General features: G+C 37.9%; 3 protein-coding genes across 5 annotated transcripts in view; all 3 read left to right on the top strand.

Moving 5' to 3' along the window:
• Positions 1–8,529, top strand: part of LOC125780501 (zinc finger protein 239-like) — a 1,096,042-nt gene extending 1,087,513 nt beyond the window's left edge. Inside the window, exon 4 of the transcript XR_007438641.1 lies at positions 8,154–8,529. The gene's annotated coding sequence lies outside the window, so the exon portion shown is untranslated. The remainder of the gene's footprint in view (positions 1–8,153) is intronic.
• Positions 1–8,529, top strand: part of LOC125801162 (zinc finger protein 585A-like) — a 270,147-nt gene extending 261,618 nt beyond the window's left edge. The window contains exon 3 of the transcript XR_007438633.1: positions 8,154–8,529. The gene's annotated coding sequence lies outside the window, so the exon portion shown is untranslated. The remainder of the gene's footprint in view (positions 1–8,153) is intronic.
• LOC125801117 (zinc finger protein 850-like) overlaps positions 78–20,635 on the top strand; it is a 527,199-nt gene continuing 506,641 nt past the window's right edge. The window contains exon 1 of one of the 3 annotated variants that reach the window (XM_049477209.1): positions 78–704. The gene's annotated coding sequence lies outside the window, so the exon portion shown is untranslated. Of the gene's footprint in view, positions 705–2,926; positions 3,014–5,176; positions 5,291–20,635 lie in introns of those variants that run through there. The other 2 variants (XM_049477213.1, XM_049477212.1) reach the window with 2 other exon arrangements.

The following is a 20,635-nucleotide window of genomic DNA, read 5'->3' as shown; positions in this document are numbered from 1 at the left end:
GGAGAGAGATGTGGAGAGAGCGAGGGAGACGGGGAGAGAGATATGGAGAGAGCGAGGGAGACGGGGAGAGAGATATGGAGAGAGCGAGGGAGACGGGGAGAGAGATATGGAGAGAGCGAGGGAGACGGGGAGAGAGATGTGGAGAGAGATAAACGCAGCATCTCAACGTAGGAAAATAATGTAAAACACGTTATATTTTGTGAGTTTGTTGGCAAGTCAGCGCTGTGGTTGTCAACAAGAGAGCCTTAAAGTGGACTGAGAAGCCCAAAGAGTTAGAAACGAGGGAAACGCTCCCTCGTAAAAGTTCAGTTCTGACTGAGGTTCTGCTGCTGAGGTGTGCACGAGACTCCGCTAGCATTAGCCCCATCGGCTAACAGCACTCCGGTCAGCTAAAGTTCGCTTCCCCAGTGGACTGAATCAGCGAGACTGAGTACCAGGTACAAGTGCACCGTTTTCACCTCCACCATCACCAGATAGCGGTCTGAGCTGCCGCGAGGCTCAGACTTCCTCTGGCAACGCTGGATTTCCCTCTCAGAAGCAAGACTGCAGCTCTCTACTCCATTCCACTCCACGGACCTGAGTAGGCCAAGTGTTTCTTCTGGCGCGAAAGTTCGCGAAGCGGCCATTTAGTTGAGGCCACAACGTTCTCTACAAGCAGCTATTCAGGCCTGCAACGTACACACACAGACACTACAGAAAAAGGGGTACCCCGCATTTATTGTTTATTTGTTTTTCTCTAATTTTTTTCTGAGTAATAACTGAAACCCTAAATTATCTGTCTCAAAGGTTTATTGAGTGTGGGCCCACAATAAGTCTGTTTTGATCATTAATAAGTCTGATACTTATCAATCTGGTATATCTGAAACTGCAGGGGGTAGTATAAATAACTATTTGTGTTTAATATGCCCATTGTTTTGTTTAACTCACTTTATATACTGGTTCTGTGAATTGAAACATCTCTTTTGAACAGCTAGATTGAGATAACTCCAGTATATACTGGGCTGGCTGGATTTTAAATAAATATACTAGCTACAGTTAAAGTCATTTCTATGGTTTATTTTTTATTTCTATTATAGGCTGTGTTTTATTTTGCTAGATCTAGTACAGAGTCACATATTGGATGGTTTAAGTTTCTTATACTATTCACACAAGTTACATATAAATGTGGCAGATGTAAGGTTTTACACATAGGGCTCAAGGTAATAACGGGTAGCAGTAATTAATTCCATATTATACAAACATTGTCTAGCAGCTCATTAATTATATGACAGAGCACGTACCCACCTAACTCATATAGCATAGCCTAGAGTTAAGGGGCACTACATTAAGAAAATGGAAAACTGGTAGAATCATCACACACCAGATCTCTAGTAAGCTTTTGTCTAAGATTATCATTTTATTACGTTGCTCTAGTCTGTATGTTTGTGTATGCTCCCCCTAGCTTCTAAATTGTAGCTATTATCCTCTACAAGAGTTTGTACTATTGTATATTGTTGTGTTTTGTATGTTGCTAAAAACAAAAAACTGATAGGTGTTTAAACTAATTATAATTAAAAAAAACTATTAAAATGTATAAGCCTGTGGTGTTTTTATTTATTTTTACACATACCAAGTCTGTAAACTACTTTACAGTTCACATTTCTGTAACCTTGTCACGTCTTGTGCTGTTAACTCCTCTGTCCATTCCACACCCAGCTCTAACGGAGGCTCTCAGTCTAACAACTACACTACCCAGAATGCACCACCCGCTGACATAACGCACACACCTGATCACGTGACACCTCACCTGCTTCCTCCAGGAAGTCCTGAATACTGATTACTGGCACTATAAAAGAGCACTCCACACAAACACCCACGCCGCGTATTGTAGGTTCTCCTCTTTACAAAGCGTTCTATATCTCTTGTCTCAGCTATTTTCGTGTATGACCTCTGATATTGGATTACCTGTGTATTACCTGGACTGTGTTTTCTCTACTGCCTCTTGGATTATCTCTGCTGCTGGATCTCTCGTGTTTGAACTCTGGACTGTTTCTTGGTTATGGTATGGTTTTGTCTACATTGCTCCTGTTATTGGTGATTACCTGTTTTTGTGTACCAATCACAATCTACCTTTGTTTATTATATAATAAGCATTGTTTTATCAGTATCTGTATGTGTCTGCATTCTGTACATACCATGACAAATCTAGATAGACTGGGAGATAAATTACAAACAAAATACAAACATCAACCAGAAAATAATTTGTAATTAAGAATAATTGATAATTATTAATAATTGTCTTTGTTCTGGAGCAGTTGATTTATAAACTGTGCGTTTTACACTGTGTCAGTTTAGTATTAACAGGTGTATGACATTTTAGAAATTTAATTAGTTTAGCATTATAGCAAACCTATTTGGGTTATACCCATCTTATGGGGGGTGGTCTTTGACCAGTTGTAGTATTTCTCAAGCTAACAAAGAATTTTTTTTCCTTAAAATACACAGCACATTATTATAAATAACAGCTGTCTGCGCCTGGTTTTGCTGGACCTGAAATTCTGCATGGTACATTTTATCAGTGTCATGGTGAGCACAGAATGTAGACACGTGCAGATACTGATAAAATTGTGTTTATTATAAAATAAACAGATGTAAGACATAGTCAATACAGAAAAATGGGTAATCCCCAATAACCAGAGCAATGAAGACAAAACCATACCATAAACAAGAAACAGTCCAGAGTTCATACACGAGAGATCCAATGTCAGAGGTAATCCAAGAGGCAGTAGTGAAAACACAGTCCAGGTAATACACAAGCAATCCAATATCAGAGGCAAAGGCAATAATCAGCGTCGAGAAAAACAAAGGCAAGGTCATACACGAAATAAACTGAGACAAGAGATAAAGTAACGCTTTGTAAAGAGGAGAACCTACAATACGCGGCGTGGGTGTTTGTGTGGAGTGCTCTTTTATAGTGCCGGTAATCAATATTCGGGACTTCCTGGAGGAAGCAGGTGAGGTGTCACGTGACCAGGTGAGTGTGTGATGTCAGTGGGTGGGGCATTCTGGGTAATGTAGTTGTTGACCTGAGAACCTCCGTTAGAGCTGGGTGTGGAAGGGACAGAGGAGCTAACAGCACCAGACGTGACAATCAGCAAGCTCATAAATTTGCCAAAACTCTGTGATTCATGTTTAGAAATGGGAACCAAATACCATGTCTCCAAATGTGGTCCTGTATCAATATCCTACTAACCATTAAAAATGAGGTACAACACGTCCATCAAAATATCAGTTTATTTTATTCTCAGAGAGAGCATGAGAGCGAACCCCCCATCCCTCTCAACACACACCCCCTCCACCAACACACACACACACACACTTTCCATGCCCATTCCTTTGTTGCAGGATGGCGTGAATGTAATAAAAACTCTTCACAGCTCTGTAAAACTTAAAATCCTTCATTTTGACACCACGGTATACAAACTGTTGGTGCTGGCAAGTCATGTGACTACCGTCAAAATAAAAGTCAGCTTGTACAATTTTAAATGTAAAAATGGAAGATTTAGTGATCATAGCGAGGAGAAGTTCAGGTTTAAAAAGTAATTTCACTAAGTAACGTTATTTGGCTTACTGATTTAACAGAAAACTTGCTGTTTCACTGTAATAGTAAACACAAATGTTAGCAAATTAAAATATATTTAGCCCTGCTGTTTTTAAGAAATCCCAGTTAAACCATTAAACAGCTGCTCCTTTGCTGATACTTTAATAATAAAATACAATAAAACATGAATTTGATGACAATAAGAAGAATCATCACACTTTGAGCAACTTGATAAAAGTACACAATTTAACAGAATGGATTAAACTGAGAAGAAACAGAATAGAAGAAACTAACATTTGTGTAACAGAGTTAAAGACACTACAAAAATAATTTTAAAAAATACATAAAATAATATGAATCCTTAGAATATTATTATAATTATTTTATCCTTTAGTGAACAAAAGAGACTCTTGTTATGTTTAACACTCCTGTTGGAGGTTGTTTGATGTGTTGTAACAGTAAAAAGGTCATTATTTTTCTGTGATTTTACTATGAACTACAATTCCCTGCACCAACAAGAGAACTACGTGTTTTATTTATTAATTGTCCCTCCGCGGCCCCCGTAGCTCCAGAGGAGCTTGAGTGCAGCGCAGGAGGTAAACAGAGCTGAGGAGCTCCGTGAAAAAGTGCTGTTTTAAGCAAATATAAGTATTTTTGAGAAAGTTACTGGAAAAATGAGCTCTTATATCAGTTCTAGTGACTCTTCTGTGCATTTTTAGCGGGTATTGAAATATATTTTACCTAATAATTAATTATTTCTGCCCCGGTCGGGTTATCAGCTCTGAGGTACAGCCGTTTCAGCCAAGTACCCCTCGCTGCAGAACCACAAGTCCAGGGGGTGGGGCTGGATCTGATCCAACTCTTCCTACGTCGTGTTTTCATTGGTCTGAAGCAGATCCGGTTTTACTCACTCGCCTTTCGGAGTCAAGAGGAGAAAGAAAAAATATAAATAACAATCTGGCAGTAACAACATCCTCATTCTATACTCTCAGTGTACTGGGCATTTTTCCAAGCTCTTTGGAAAATTATACATCGTTACACTCTTTTTATAGAACTCTTTTTTTTTTTTTCGCCGTTTTGATTGTGTATTAATATCTGTAATAATAAATGAACATGGTAGCTGGTAGATAAGACACTCATTGGCATCCTTTATTTTAATTATTTATTTTTTATTTTGTCTTTAGGCCCTTTTTATTAAAGATAAAAAATGAAATAGTTAATATTTATATAGGAAATGTACAGCATTTTATTATGTTTGTAATCACAGACATGTTCCTTCTTTTAAATCTGTATTGTGTGATTTAAATGTGCTACGTAGCAAATAACATTTTGATCTATAAACGGTAAAAGTCTTAAGGTTGGGTTCCAGGATTTATTTGATAAGATAAAATAAGTCCTGGTCGGGAAACGTAAGCGACACGTGTTAAGTTTAACGACGAATTGAAATGCCATGACTTAAAACCAATGAAAAGAAGATATGGGTGGTCAGGAGGTCAGGCTCCACCCCTTGGATCAGATCCAGCCCCACCCCCTGGACTTGTGGTTCTGCAGCGAGGGGTATCTCGTTTCAGCACCAAAACACTACATGTGACTGAGCCTGAAAATGTGTGTTCATGTGCTGTATTTACTTCTGTTTCATATTTTATAGATGTATATCCAGTTGCAGATGCTTAATAGTCGGCTGGGATTATTTTTGTTGTGTATGTGCAGGTATGTTGTGGTTCTTTCTCAACGTTTTGTTCTGCTGAACCGACTACTATAGTTTAGATTTTCTGCCTCAACATGAGCCTAAACCCCAGCCTGAACTCCAGCCTGTCTGACCCGATGCATGAACTCGGGCTGGCGAGAATTCCCCCCGCTGTTCTCGGGATCTGTCAGGTTCAGCAGAGGAAAATGTTCTGTGTTTTAATGTAATAAATCACACTGTGATTTTTGTGCTGATCCACCAGTTACAGCTTATCTGCGCGTTTAAAGCTCAACGCATGAATTAATTGATGCGCTGCGCAGGTCAGGCAGAACGTGCGGGATTGAGTCGGTGATATGTAGGAGATGTATATGCAGTTGCAGACACTTAATAATCTGCTGGGTTATTTTTTTGGTGTAAATGTGTAGAGAGAATAAAGGCAGGAGGAGAGAATGAGACCTGCCTCTCCGTCTGCTCTTTAACAAGCATACTAGAGCAGCAGACGAGCTGCTACATTTGGCTTGAGAAATATTTGGCATTATGATGTAAAATGCATCAGAATAAGTGGATTTCTAAAAATGTGTCCACAATATCTGACATAAATTTGTTAAATGACTCTAAACAAGACATCACATATTACTAAATTACCAATGTTTAAAAATGTAGTAGATCCTGTTAACTAAGTCGTGAGTTTTTAGGAATTTTAATGGTGAATAATGTCTAAACTTTTGTCATGTAATAACTAGTTGAAGCATTAATTAACAATTTTACAATGTTTCTTACTGTTGTAAGCACAGTTGACTGATGTAAACTAATTGTTAATGTTACCTGTATTTAAAATATTTTGTTACATATATAGATATGCCTAACAACGTGACTTAATGTTTAACAGAAGTAACATTATAAAGAAAAAATATTTATTTCAGCTGCTGACAGCATGTTTTATACTGTACTATTTCACAATAGTACAATTTAGTACTTATTTTATTATCTACATTATGCATTTATAAGTTTTAAAAAAAGCTTTTATTAGTTTTAAACACTGGCTGTATTCGGAATGGCATACAACTATACTGCATACTGCACTAGTATGTACTGCATACTACACACTGCCCAGTATGTAGTATTCAGTACTCCAACATTTTTGACTGTAGTAACCTACACGCTCCCGTGACACACCAGTCAATGCTCTGTCAGCCCCCCCGCCATCACCCCCCCCCATCACCCCGATATCATCGACCATAGCGTTGTTTCACTGTAAACATCATCATCTGCCCATTAAGGAGACATCGCCCAACCCTAATTACTGTCATTTTTTAAGATGTATGAAATATTTTATAATTTAGTGTAAAGGAAAAGGCTTCGGACATCATTGGTCACGTGATCAATGTAGAACGAATCAAGCTTCGGCACCGTGATTCAAACCACTGCATGTTGTTTTTTCGGCACGTTTCTTTCTTTCTTTCTTTAAGTTCTCAGTTTCTTGTGAGACCATAACATAATTAAGAGTGTCTGAACAGTGGGAAGTCCTTATAAAGGCACTAAACAGGTGGCTGGAAGACCACCAGCGCCCCCTTTTTATGGAAATATGAAGATGTCCCTGTAGTTTTATCTGTATAGTTTAACTGATTTAGGCAGTTCTGTTCAGTTAAATGACTTGCTTTTATTTTAATATTCACTGGCATTTTTGTCTTTTCCAGAAATGAAAATATTCTCCTGAAATTCATCACCAACAACCAGGATATTTATCAAAAGATCAAAGTTAAACTGCTGAAAGAGGTGAAGCACAAGCCATCCAGAAGAATCTCCAGAACACGCAGAAATTGTTTGCTACATTTAACAGACAAATAAAGCAAAGTCCCGACATGGAGCAACATCAGCACTCTGTCAAGAGTTTTACTAAACAGAGTGATCTCAAAAAACACCAGCGCATTCACACAGGAGAGATACCGTATCAATGCTCAGACTGTGGGAAGAGTTTTAATCGACTGGAGACTCTCAAACTGCATCAGCGCATTCACACAGGAGTAAAACCGTATTCCTGCTCAGACTGTGGGAAGAGTTTTACTACACAGAGTAATCTCAAAATACACCAGCGCATTCACACAGGAGAGAAACCGTATCACTGCTCAGTCTGTGGGAAGAGTTTTAATCAACAGAGTCATCTCAAAAATCACCAGCGCATTCACACAGGAGAGAAAACTGTCCCAAATTTGTTCCACGGCAATAAAAAGCGCAAATCGTAAATCTTTCAGACAGAACACCTTATCCTACACAAATGTTTCACTTTGTCACTTGGGACTCGTTCCACCAGAAACAAACATGAACTGAATTTAACAATGGATTTTACAGTTTCAGCAAAATGAATCTTATCCAGGGATGATGTTTATTGAATTCCATGTTATGTTTTCTTATATGTTCGATATTCCAGAACATTCTTCGTTAGACAGAGCTCAGTTTTTAGGGTAGTTATGGAAGGAGTTTAGTTCTGAAGAAGGGATAAACTTAGTCTTTAAAATTAAGATGTCATAGTTAGAGTAGAATTCTTAGCTGGGAACTAAACATTTAGGACCAAATCTTCAGAGCTTATGATTTTAATCCCCTTTCTAGTATATGCAGATTTGATTATTTCCATGAATTTCTAGTATCTCTGTTTTCACTCTGTGGAAGCCGTCCTCAGTTCCCCAAGCTTAGCATAGCTTAGCTTAATACTATTAACCACTAGGCCCATCTGCATGAAAGAAGAAGTGAAAACACCACCTGAGGAACTCCAGAGAGTGCTCCCAAAAGTGAGACCCAGAGCCACAGAGAGACGAGTGCCGGGTACTGCCGTGTGGACCGGAGGAGTATCCAGACTCTGCAGAGAGGCCAACAAATTCCTTTCCAGAGGTTAAATAAAACGCTCCATCTGTAGTTCCCATACTGAAATCAACCTCCTCCAGGCTTGTGTAGCGCAGTGAGGTTGTGGGCTCATTCATTCCCTCTGATGGTGTTCTTGTTTGTCTATGGTTCAGTCGTTCTGATTAAAAATCTGTTACCATAGAGGGACATTTGGTTGTTGTATTACTCAAGTTTTATACTCTCTTATCTTTTCCTTATTGAATATTATATGTTGCTAAAGGTTTTTAATCTCCAAAATGTACTAAGAATATCCAAATCATGTAGTTTCTTAATTGTTTTTATCCACTACAAACTATTATCTTTGTATTGCTTCACCTCTATATTTACTCATCTGTTTGTTTTAATAAACGGCTTTTAGATTGCAGATCTGCAATCTCATTGTGTTTTCTCAACATAAGTTTGACATGAAACCTATAGGCCTGAGATTGTCTTGTTATTATTTGTTAAATACTCAAAGGCGCCCAACAGAGAAATCCAGTGTAAAATGGATTTGTGTTAAAGTGTAACATAATAGTCAATTTAAGATTGAAATTCGGAAAAAGATGTTTTTTTTTTGTTGGTTCAGGCTTAAAAGGGTTAAATATACAATTACTTCCAAAGGTAGAGTAGCATGTGTTTAACTTGATTTCATGTTTATAAAGTTTTTTATTGTGAGTGCTTGACAGTTGTGTTGTTTTGTTTTTTAAAGAGCATAGTCATTCACCAACTACACTTAATTACCAAATTCTACATTTGAGTAATTGACCATTATTATTAATGTCTAGCCTAGCTAAATGTTCAAACAAAGTGTTGCTTGTTTTACTGACCATTATTATTTGTAGCTTGTCTAGCTAAATATCCAAACACAGCATTTGCTATTTTACTGACCAAATGTATAAACAAAGCATTTCCTGTTTTACTGACTACTATTATTGATAGCTAGCCTAGCTAAATGTACAAACAAAGCAGTTGCTTTTTTACTGACCAATGTAAATGTTTCAGTACTAGTAACAGTGTTTCACGTCCAATAAATTTGTTTTTATTTCTTGCAATTTTTTTTTCTAAATGTAAATTGTGTTCTCTTTCAAGCATTCATTCGGTATCTCACTATGGGATACGCCCCTCTCGCATATTCCTCATGTAACCCCGGGTAAAAAATGTAAAACTCCCTAGTTCTAAAATAGATACGCTAATAAATACAGTAATAAATAAAATCATATAAATTCAAAGTAATGGTTTAAAAAGGTACTAACAGGCTCAAAATAGTTATTGTTTGTGTAAATAGTTTAAAAAGAAAACAAAAGCCGTACAGAGTACATATTTTTCATTTATTTTCTGTGTTAATGCAGGAAGGTTAGCTAAAAGTGATTAAGGGATCTACTGAGGGAGAAGTGTACAGGTGGAGGGTGGAGTAGAGGATTGGGAAGGAGCCCATGGGACGAGAGAGAACAGCGGAGATGCGGGAGTAGCAGCGCGGGAGAGGCGAGGAGGAAAAAGTTCCTCACTAACCGGTAATTTTAAGGACACTGAAGTCCATACTGAGAGTGTGCTGGTGGATAAAGCTGGGATAATCTCACTATAAGTAAAGTTCTGTTAGCACTGTTAGCTTAGCCAGCTCGGCTAGCTGTGTTTAGCCTCGTGTATTAGCTGCTCTGCGCTAGCCGTGAACTCTCCGCTGCAGCGCCGCTCCGACAGACTGTTCCCCGGACTGACTCGCGCTCTCTCCGCCTCCACTGAACACCAGGACCGCTAACACTGCTAACCAGAGAGCGCTCTGAGTCCCCGCGTGGATCAGAGTTCCTCTGAGGGAAAACGCTCCGTGCTGCAGGACCCCGCGCTCTGCTCCCGCTCATATTCACTGAATCTGAGGTAAATCTGAAACTCTTATAGAGTGTGGGCAACTACGTCATGGCGCGTTGCATGCTGGGTAGCGGCCGCCATGTTTTAGGACACTCTATCAAAACATAAATGGACCGTGCGAAGAGCAAGTGCAAGATACCTTACCGCGATAAGCTAAACAAAGAAGCAAAGGAACGCTACCTTGAGAAAATTGAGGGAATTAATGGGCTTGATCCGTACGAACATCATGAGTGGACAGGTGATTTTAACGAGCTACCACAAATTACTATTCCTGACGTGTTTAGCTACCTTGTTTGTGGCGTGAGCGCCTACACATTCGAGCAGTTCAGGAATTATAAATCTCTCGAAGCTCATCTTCAGTTTACCAATGGATGGGTGCAGGACCTGCAGATTTTCAGAGTCAATGACCAAAAAACCGTCGTTCTCACAAAGGTAGGTGAACAGTACACACACACACACACACATGCACATACCTACACACACATACATACATACATACATACATACACGCACATACATACATACATACACACACAAATGCACATACCTACACACACATACATACATACACACACGCACATACACACCATACACACCTACACACACATACATACACACACACACACACCATACACACACAATCACACACACATACATACATACACACATATACACACACACACACATACATACATACACACTGCGCTGTGCAGCTTGACGTGTGAAGTTAGCACGCTAGCTATGCATACATTGATTATGATTGTTCACTCGGGTTTAGCTAGATAGTAATGCCAGCAACAAGCCAACAGTCCTAAACCATGCAAGTTACATATGATTTGATTAAACCTTACCTGTGTGGAAATGTCGTGAGCACACAAACATGTGTCGGGAAATACTGCTGAAGGTTATGTTTTTGCGTCTTACAGCAGCCACCCATGCTATGCGGCGTCTCTTTGTTAGCTCTGCGAGCTGTGATCCTCCGTGTTGCTTCCAAGCTGGGAAGCTGAAAAAACGCACTCCATTTGAAATACGTTTCCCCCTCCGGTCGTGGGAGCGATTGTGGCACTTGATAACGCAACAAGCATTCACCATTTCACTTAGTAAACAAAACCGCCAAACAAACACCCGTCAAACCGTCTCTGCCGAAGCTTCCGTGTCCTAAAATCCCACAATGCACTGCGTTGTTTATGTCTGCTGACGTCACGTTCCCATTCTCTATTTCTGCTCGTTAGAGTAAAGCCAGGCGGACACTGTGCGATTTTTTTAATCGGATGCGTTCTGGAGAGCTCAAACAGCACGTTTGAATCGTTTGTCGTGTATGAACAACGCCTGCGATTCATCTGCACACACTGTACGGTCCGACTGACCTGCTGCGACGGGGGAGCTTACACTGCACGTCTAAACGCAGCCCGTAGGCAGAGCTTTCTTTGCGTACAAACTCTCGCTTCAACACAACGCCTTGCAAAAGAAAGCGCTTAGCTTTGCTTATTTGTGCCCTGTTGTGCGCTGAAAGTCCACGGAAGAGGCGTACATGGACTCGCAGGTGGCTGAGGCGACGTGGACTCTACGGGTTGTCCGTTTTACAGAAGGAGAGCGCATAGAAAAATGACTGCGCGTCAGGCTGCGAAAGAAACACCAGCAGCTTAAATAAAATAAAATAATTTTATTTTTTATTCTGTTTATTGTTTATGTAAAAACTGGTTTTGCAACACTGAATATTAAACAAGCAATCGGTTATTTACGGTGGCCGAGAAAGCCCAACACAGTGCAAATTGAAAAGCGCTGCAAAAGCACAAAACACATCCATCAAAATTACAACACAGGCGCAGCAAATAGAAAAACGCGCTGCAAATAGAAAAACGCGCTGCAAATAGAACCACAACACAACGGAAGTGAGTCACACAACGGAATTTTCCCGGGGGACCTTAAAAGATACTGTACCAGCTAAGCTGCGTCTTCAGTAACGTCTCGGACTTCACTATGTGTACAAAGGACAATAAGTGGCAAACAAGGCGTTTTGTGAAGCAGAACTTTTAATAATATGCACACAACCGTGGTAATCACAGGTAATAAACATTACTTACTTTTCAGAAGCTTGTTTGCCACTTATTGTCCTTTGTATACAGCTGGTACAGCATCTTTTAAGGTCCCCCGGGAAAATTCCGTTGTGTTGTGACTCACTTCCGTTGTGTTGTGGTTCTATTTGGAGCGCGTTCTTCTATTTGCAGCGCGTTTTTCTATTTGCAGCGCGTTTTTCTATTTGCTGCGCCTGTGTTGTAATTTTGATGGATGTGTTTTGTGCTTTTGCAGCGCTTTTCAATTTGCACTGCGCTGGGCTTTCTCGGCCACCGTAGTTATTCACACTGGATAGGGACCCTCATTTACAGTGCCGCTGAGCATTAACAGTTTAAAAGGGATTAATAATATATATAAAAAAATAGGAATAAAAACTGACATTTATTATAGACGAATAAAATATATACGTAAAAAAGGAAAAATAGGACCTTAAAAAAAGATCATAAAAATTGACATAAAAGGGAAAAAAATTATATCTTATGAAGATATATATTTAATGATTTGATTAATAAAAGAAGAAAAATAATTTAAATGAATAAATAAAAAATATAAAATATAAACTCATTAAAAATTCGTTTAAAATAACCCAGGCTTTCTGCAGAATAATCAAAGTTTCAGTTAGTTTCAGTTTCAAATCATGAAAACAGCTCACCAAAACCTCAAACTATTCTTTATATTTGACTATATTTACTTACAGGTCCTTTGCTTGTACTTACAGGCCCTTACTTATTTTTATTCAACTGAACTGAGTTCCTGTAGCCTCGCGCTGAATTCAGCTCCGCGCTGCGAAATAGAGCGAGAGAGAGGCGCAGCGCATTTTGTCTGATTTATCTTGATTAATTATCAGTACATTTATTAGCTTTAGTAAGTTTAATAGCACTAATTTTACTACACTTCTCCGACCTTATTTATTAAAACGTTTATTTTAGAAGACAGAGGTTATTATGCGGGCAATGCCGCGCGCAATGCCACGCGCTGCGCTAAGCTGGCTTTGCGTGGCTAATATTCTGGAGCACTGGACGAGATTTTAATTAATAAATTAACATATTTATAATTTTAATAAATTTGCCCTGGCGAAAAGAAACGAATTATAAAATATAGCTTTATATTTCTGTGCATGTTTTAAGTTTTATATAATTGACGGGCAGCACCAGAGGCTGACAATGTGCTTTATTTTTCAGATATAATAGCAAAGTGAAATAAAATAAATTTATGTTTGTCAAAGATATTTTCTCTTGTAATTTTTCTTTTCAAAAACTCCAGCTATTGACTGAGAATAAGCATCTGTTGAAATTCTTAAACAGCAGAATGCCTGTGTCTGCTATATTAAGCTATAAGTATGTGTACCGAACATAAATATAAATCCTTATAACTGACAGAAATAAATATGACTAATAATTATTTATAGTTACTGTGCAGATTTTTGGGAAAACAGGTCGTGACGTTAAGAAATCGGCCCGCAAAACAGCTCACACTGTGAGACAAGCGACCAAAATTTCTGGCATGTCAGAAATCCCTGGTCGCGTCCGACTGCTCATTCGCAGCTCGTATGGGCAATTAATCGGACATCGCTTCCCCTCTCACACTGCACGACAAACGACGCACGATCAAGCTAAAATTCGGCCCGATCATGAAATTCAGTCGCATCCGACCAGATCGGGCTTAAAATCGGGCTAAAATCGCACAGTGTCCGCCTGGCTTAAAGCGGACATTAAGCTCCGAACCAGGCCTGCACCGTTTAGTTCTGTTCATTTCATCTATAATTCTGTTCTTTATGAGTGTATTCTTTAGAGTGGGCCCACATATTTAATTTAAGATGGTATTTTATTTTACAAACTAACTTTAAAGTGTATTTTTTCTTATTTAGGGTTTAAATATATAACTAACAGTGTAGTTCTGAAAGTAAGAAGGGGTATATTAACCTAAAATCAATCCTATAGATAAAATCTAAGATACTACTTCTAAAAATAACATCTAATCCTAAAATATAATTCTGAGCAATAATAATCATTAAACCAGTTGTTTATTTAAATAATTAATTAATTAATTAGTCATTTAAATAATTGGGGTACTGTTTAAAATATATCTTTATTATTTGTGTCTTAAGTTTACATATGGGTATTTGCACACTATACACTGTGTGCAGAATTATTAGGCAAATGGGTATTTTGATCACATCATCCTTTTAATACATGTTGTCCTACTCCAAGCTGTATAGGCCTGAGAGCCAACTACTAATTAAGTTAATCAGGTGATGTGCATCTCTGTATTTAGAAGGGGTGTGGTCTAATGACATCAACACACTATATAAGGTTTGCTTAATTATTAGGCAACTTCCTTTCCTTTGGCAAAATATGTCAGAAGAGAGATTTGACGGACTCTGAAAAGTAAAAAATTGTGAGATGTCTTGCAGAGGAATGCAGCAGTCTTGAAATGGCCAAACTTTTGAAGTTTGATAACCGAACAATCAAGCGTTTCATGGCAAATAGCCAACAGGGTCACAAGAAGCATGTTGGAAAAAAAAGGCGCAATATAACTGCCCATGAATTGAGGAAAATCAAGTGTGAAGCTGCCAAGATGCTATTTGCCATCAGTTTTGCTATATTTCAGAGATGCAACATTTACTGGAGTATCAAAAAGCACAAGGTGTGCGATACTCAGGGACATGGCCAAGGTAAGGAAGGCTAAAAAATGACCACCTTTTAACAAGAAACATAAGATAAAACGTCAAGACTGGGCCAAGAAATATCTTAAGACTGATTTTTCCAAGGTTTAATGGACTGATGAAATGAGCGTGGCCAGATGGATGGGCCCGAGGCTGGATCAGTAAAGGGCAGAGTGCTCCACTCTGACACCAGCAAGGTGGAGGTGGGGTACTGGTATGGGCTGGTATCATCAAAGATGAACTTGTGGGACCTTTTCGGATTGAGTATGGAGTGAAGCTCAACTCCCAGACCTACTGCCAGTTTCCAGAAGACACCTTCTTTAAGCAGTGGTACAGGAAGACGTCGGTATCGTTCAAGAAAAACATGATTCTCATGCAGGACAATGCTCCATCACACGCATCCAAATACTCCACAGCGTGGCTGACCAGTAAAGGTCTAAAAGAAGAAAAAATAACGCCATGGCCCCCTTGTTCACCTGGGGCCTCATGTACTAAAGGTGCGTACGCACAAAAACATTGCGTACGCCATATTTCACGCTCACGGTCTGATGTACTAAATTTGACTTGAACGTGTGAAAGTGCGTTCCCCCACGGAAGTTTTGTTTTGGGCGTACGCCTTTTTTTTGTGCGTATGTATTGTGTTTTTGTCATTTGGCGACACTTAGAGGCGATGCATTGAAATTACAACTATTAAGATATCCTTTATGCACACATTGAAGTAAGCATTATTGGGTAAAATAAAGTAAATTAATCAGACAGTTTCATTGTCTTACAGAAATAATCGTTTAACGTGTTTCCACTTAGCCTAGATCAGGTTTGCGCTGGAGTTGTTGGAGATGCAGCGTTGGCATTACTGGAAAATACTGCTAATGGCCGAATTCATTGAGCGCGCATTTTCCGTGACCATTATGTTTTTTTGGCCCATGATGATGACTGGCTTATAAGCAGTTTTAGATTTCCAAGAGCATAAGAAAACAAGCTGAGTGCGTGACGTGTGTCTTTTTGGTAGGCAACTCATTTAAAGCATTTAAATGAAAGCATTTATCTTAGAATAATAAAACTTAAAACATGGGTAATTATACGCTATGCGTATATAATATTATTATTATTATTATTATTTTAATAATATAATAATAATAATAATAATAATATAACATTATACTCTGCGTAATTGAGGGAGGAGTCGTGGCAGGTGTGAGGTTTTCGTGCATTTGCGCTTGATTTCAAGTTGATTGCGATGTACTAAGAGAAAGTACGTGGGATTTTGTCTACGCACGGTTTGATAAATCCGGATTTTTTTGTGCGTACGGAACTTTTCAGATCTGAGCGTACGGAACATTTTAGTAGGAAGTCCACGCAAGTCTTAGTACATGAGGCCCCAGATCTGAACCTGTGGTCCCTCATAAAATGTGAGATCCACAGAGAGGGAAAACAGTACACCTCTCTGAACAGTGTCTGGAATGCTGTGGTGGCTGCTGCACGCAATGTTGATCGTAAACAGATCAAGAAACTGACAGAATATGGATGGAAGGCTTTTGAGTGTCACCGTAAAAAAGGTGGATTTATTGGTCACTGATTCGTTTTTGGTTTTGTTTTTGAATGTCAAACATGTTCATTGCTAAATTTTGAGTTGTTATATTGGTTTACCTGGTGAAAATAAACAAGTAATATGGGTATATATTTGTTTTTTTTATTAAGTTGCCTAATAATTCTGCAGAGTAATAGTTATCTGCAAAAACAGATATCCTCTAAAAGATCTAAAAACAACCCACTCCAACTCCAAAAATATTAAGCTTTAATATGTATGAGTCTTTTGGGTTGATTGAGAACAAAGTTGTTGTTCAATAATAAAAAGAATCCTCTCAAATACAACTTGCCTAATAATTCTGCACACACTGTAGTTGTACTATTGCACCTAAAAAGGTACTAAACTGCTCTGTCTTGAAAAGATATAACTCTATTGTTGATTGAAGCCTGCTATTAATGTATTTTTTTGTTAAAAGTCACTCGACACTCGATTCTAAGTCTTATTTTGCCCTACTGTTTTGATACACTCAGTATCAAACTCAGTAACTACTGCCTATTTTTATATACCTGTGTGTTAGTCCTTTTATTGTGTTTTATATTTTCTATTATTTTATTTAATTTCTACAAACATAGAGAAGGGAAAGAATAGATAGAACTCAGGACCATTTTTCTTCCCATTAACTGGGGATAGGGGTTACATAAGCAATACCTAAAAATAATAAAAGAAAACAAAGAAACTAAAAAGAAATGTGGAAAAATAGCTAAAACAAACCAGCATTAAAAACTAATAGGTTTACTAAAAAAATAAAGAAACTGAAAACATACCAAACATCATAAAGATCTTTAGAGACTAGAAGTTTAAAATGATTTAGTGACACCAGCTGAGCTTTAGAGTTTCCTGTAGTGAATTCCAGCTCGCTGGTGCACTGTAACGAAAAGCAGATTTTCCCATTTCATTTAAAACTCTCGACGATCCAGTTACTGGAGTGAGTCTGGTAGGTTATTTTTAAGAAGCGTTTATGTGATGTACGGTGGCATATGGTGAGGAAGTGCTTTAAAAAAGAAAACGAACCAGTGTGTTTCCCGGCGCACAGCAAGAGAAGACCATGCAACTTTTTCATAGAGTGAACAGTGATGTGTACCAGTAATCTTAGAGCCGCATGATACATAAAATCTACTGGTTTGAGTGTAGTGGCTGACGCATGTCTGTAAATCACATCACCATAATCCCCAGACAGCACAGGTACGTCGGAGAGACGTTTATGCGATGCTCACAGTTACATCGTTACATTGTCGCTGAGACCTCCTTACGCGATAGACAAGCGACGTCCCACCGCTTCCTAAAAGACGTACCTGAATAGGAACCTGATGCTTGTGCGTTCTCTATACACAAAAGAACCATGTCAACGTGTTTTTTACTCCTTGGGAGTAACAACCATCCGTATAAAACAATTTAAAAAAGGATTAACGAATCAAGTGTGAGATTAATTATATTTCCTGTTATTCAGGTTTCGCCTTTAAAATATTTAAACAGAGATATAAAGATGTAAAGAGACTGGCAATTTACAATTTTGAAAAGTTGTATTTCAGAACTTATTTACATACACAAACAAAAACTTAACAACAGGTTACTAAAAATTATAAAGTTTATGAAATACAAGATGTATGAAATATTATTATTTTTAATTTTTGTATTTCAGAGCTAATTCACATGCACAAACATAAATGTAACGGATTTCTAATAAATTATAAAGTGTATGAAATATAATTTCTTTTAAAAGTTGTATTTCAAAAGTAATTTACATGCACAAACAAAAATTTAACAGGTTACTAATAAATTGTAAAGTGTACATTAAATATTATTTTGAAAAGTGTTTTCGAACCAATTCACATTCGCATAAACCAGAACTTACAAATGACTAATGAATTATAAAATATTTGTTGTTGTTGTTGTTATTATATAATTATTCAGCGTGGTCTTCCGCGATGAAGTCTGTGAGGTGCCAGACAATGCCAGTCTCTGATCGCCTTTTCTGCATCAGCTTCACTTGGATTGGACAGCTGGGGATTTACAACATTGTTTCATTCATATATATTGGTATATATACAGGTGTTGGCTGCTAATTTGTTCATTTGGAATGTTTCTTGCCAACATGTTGCTAGGTTGTTGCTAAGGTGTTCCTATGGTCTAAACTATTAGGTGTCTATTAGGTCTAAACGTAGACCTAATAGGTTGTGAATAGCCTGAACAACAAGGAATATTAGTGTAGATTTTTTATTATGGCCCTCTGAATTTGGCATTTTAGAAGATTCATTGAAAATAAAAAGCCTGTTCTGCCTATTTTCAGTTGCCCTCACTCTAGATTATCAAACCGTCTGTTGAAATTGATACCAAATTATGAAAATAGAACTATTAGACGACTGAATAAGACAAGGTAAATAAGATGCTAACTTCAGCCTCATACATGTTTGCTACACTGCCACATAGTGCTTTGTGTGCTGCTTAATAGACAGTCTAGTAATAGTAATTGTTAGCTCGTCTGTATTTCAATGTCAATCAACCAAATTCCAATTCAGGTAAGTATTAGTATTAGTTACTAGCTTAATCATTAACAATTTATTTCCCTGCAGGTGCTCACTCCCCACCCTGACTCCTCCTCAGGTTCCCTCCAAACGAGAAATTCGCATATGGAGACAGGTAAGTGACATCGTAATGAAAGTCATTTTTAATGTCTTTAAATTTGTCCCCAGAAACTTTTAGGAGCCATGGTGATGAATCAGGCCAGCTGGTATCATCACACAGTGTCAAGCTTGTAAAAATAAAACAACTTTCTTTGTTACATAGAATCATTTTCAAAAAGGCTTTACTCAAAACCATACATAACATTCTCTTTCAATCTGATGAACCACTATGCCATGCAAAGAACCATTTAAGGCTGAAATGCTATTGTGAGAGCCTAAACTTCTAAAAAATGCTGACACAGCATTAAACCTACAGGATATTTTTGATACCCTATGCTACCCTCTTAGATAACGCTACCAACATTAAAAAAGTAGGATCTTTTGACAGTCTAAAAACCATATCGGTGTTAAGTAGTAATATTGAGCTACAGTCTTTAACTGTATACCAGCAACGTATACTTACATATGGACAGGAATTAGTGCCAAATTGAAAAGCAGTCACTACACTACAGTGCCTTTTCACAGTAAAAAGCAAAGTGACAGTATACATGGATTTACATTTTAAAGCAAATTGCTTTATTTGTGTAATTCAATACATGTGACTTCAGTTCAACTGTTTTGTATTCCACTGTGTTTTGGCTGTGAACGTTCCAAACACAGCACACTTTTGTCAGGAGCAGTGAAACACTCATGCCGAGAGTTCACTCAGAAAGGAAAGTGATTTTTCGCTAAAATCCACCTGTTAAAACGCACGTTTTTCAAACCCCACTAACCATTTTTGTGCTCTGATTAACTTAACGTACACATGTCATGTTTTTCTGGATGTGGATATCATCAAGATGCTTTAAACACTTATTTTGGTTAAATGTGATTGAACTGTGATTTTATTTCATTGTGGCATGTAAAGATAATATAATAGTGGTTTAAGTTTTCGTTTTGCCACATATTCTGCATTTCACATTTTTCCAATGACTGCTTTTAAATTTGGCACTAATTGCATCTTCAGACTGAAGAGCGACACTGAATTGATTCATATAATACGCAGTGCAGTTTCTTTCTAGTGTGAGGGAAAATCAACATTTACTTCATGTATTCATAATCAATTACACTGATTATTCATTCAATCAGTATTATTACTCCCTGTATACAGAGTTGATTACTGTATTCTTGTATTACACTATATTCTTGTAGTTTATCATTGAGTGTTATGTGAACTTATATTCTCTGATAAGGCCATTCATTCAGACTTAAGGGCAAAGATTATAAAAGCAGAGGTCTGCCTGGAAACGAGCGGGTCATAGCAAATGGAGTTTTCTGATTTATGCATTATTCTCTCCTAAAGGAATGGAAATCAAGTTTTGCCTGGAAACTGTTTTGTCATAGTAAATAGAGTTTTCTGATTTTTCAATTATTCTCTCCTAAAAAGCTTATCATCTGTTATACGTGCGGTTTCTGTTCCTCTTTTTAAGAGAACAAGACGTCCAGTGTTTTTTCAGCATCTTTTCTCTTGTTAGGTCCCAATCTTTTATTCCATATATGGTAGTGACCTGTTCCAAAACAGATCACGAGGGGATTGCCTCATGTATGCAGGGGGGACTGTATAAAAATGTCCAGTCGACACAGAAAGGGGCTTTTTCCGACTTTCCTGACTACTTTCATCTTCATTTCATTGCTTTGCTTT

The sequence above is a fragment of the Astyanax mexicanus genome, chromosome 4 (genome assembly GCF_023375975.1).
Source record: "Astyanax mexicanus isolate ESR-SI-001 chromosome 4, AstMex3_surface, whole genome shotgun sequence".
Taxonomy (NCBI): Eukaryota; Metazoa; Chordata; class Actinopteri; order Characiformes; family Acestrorhamphidae; genus Astyanax; species Astyanax mexicanus.
This window is presented reverse-complemented; position numbering and strand designations above follow the sequence as displayed.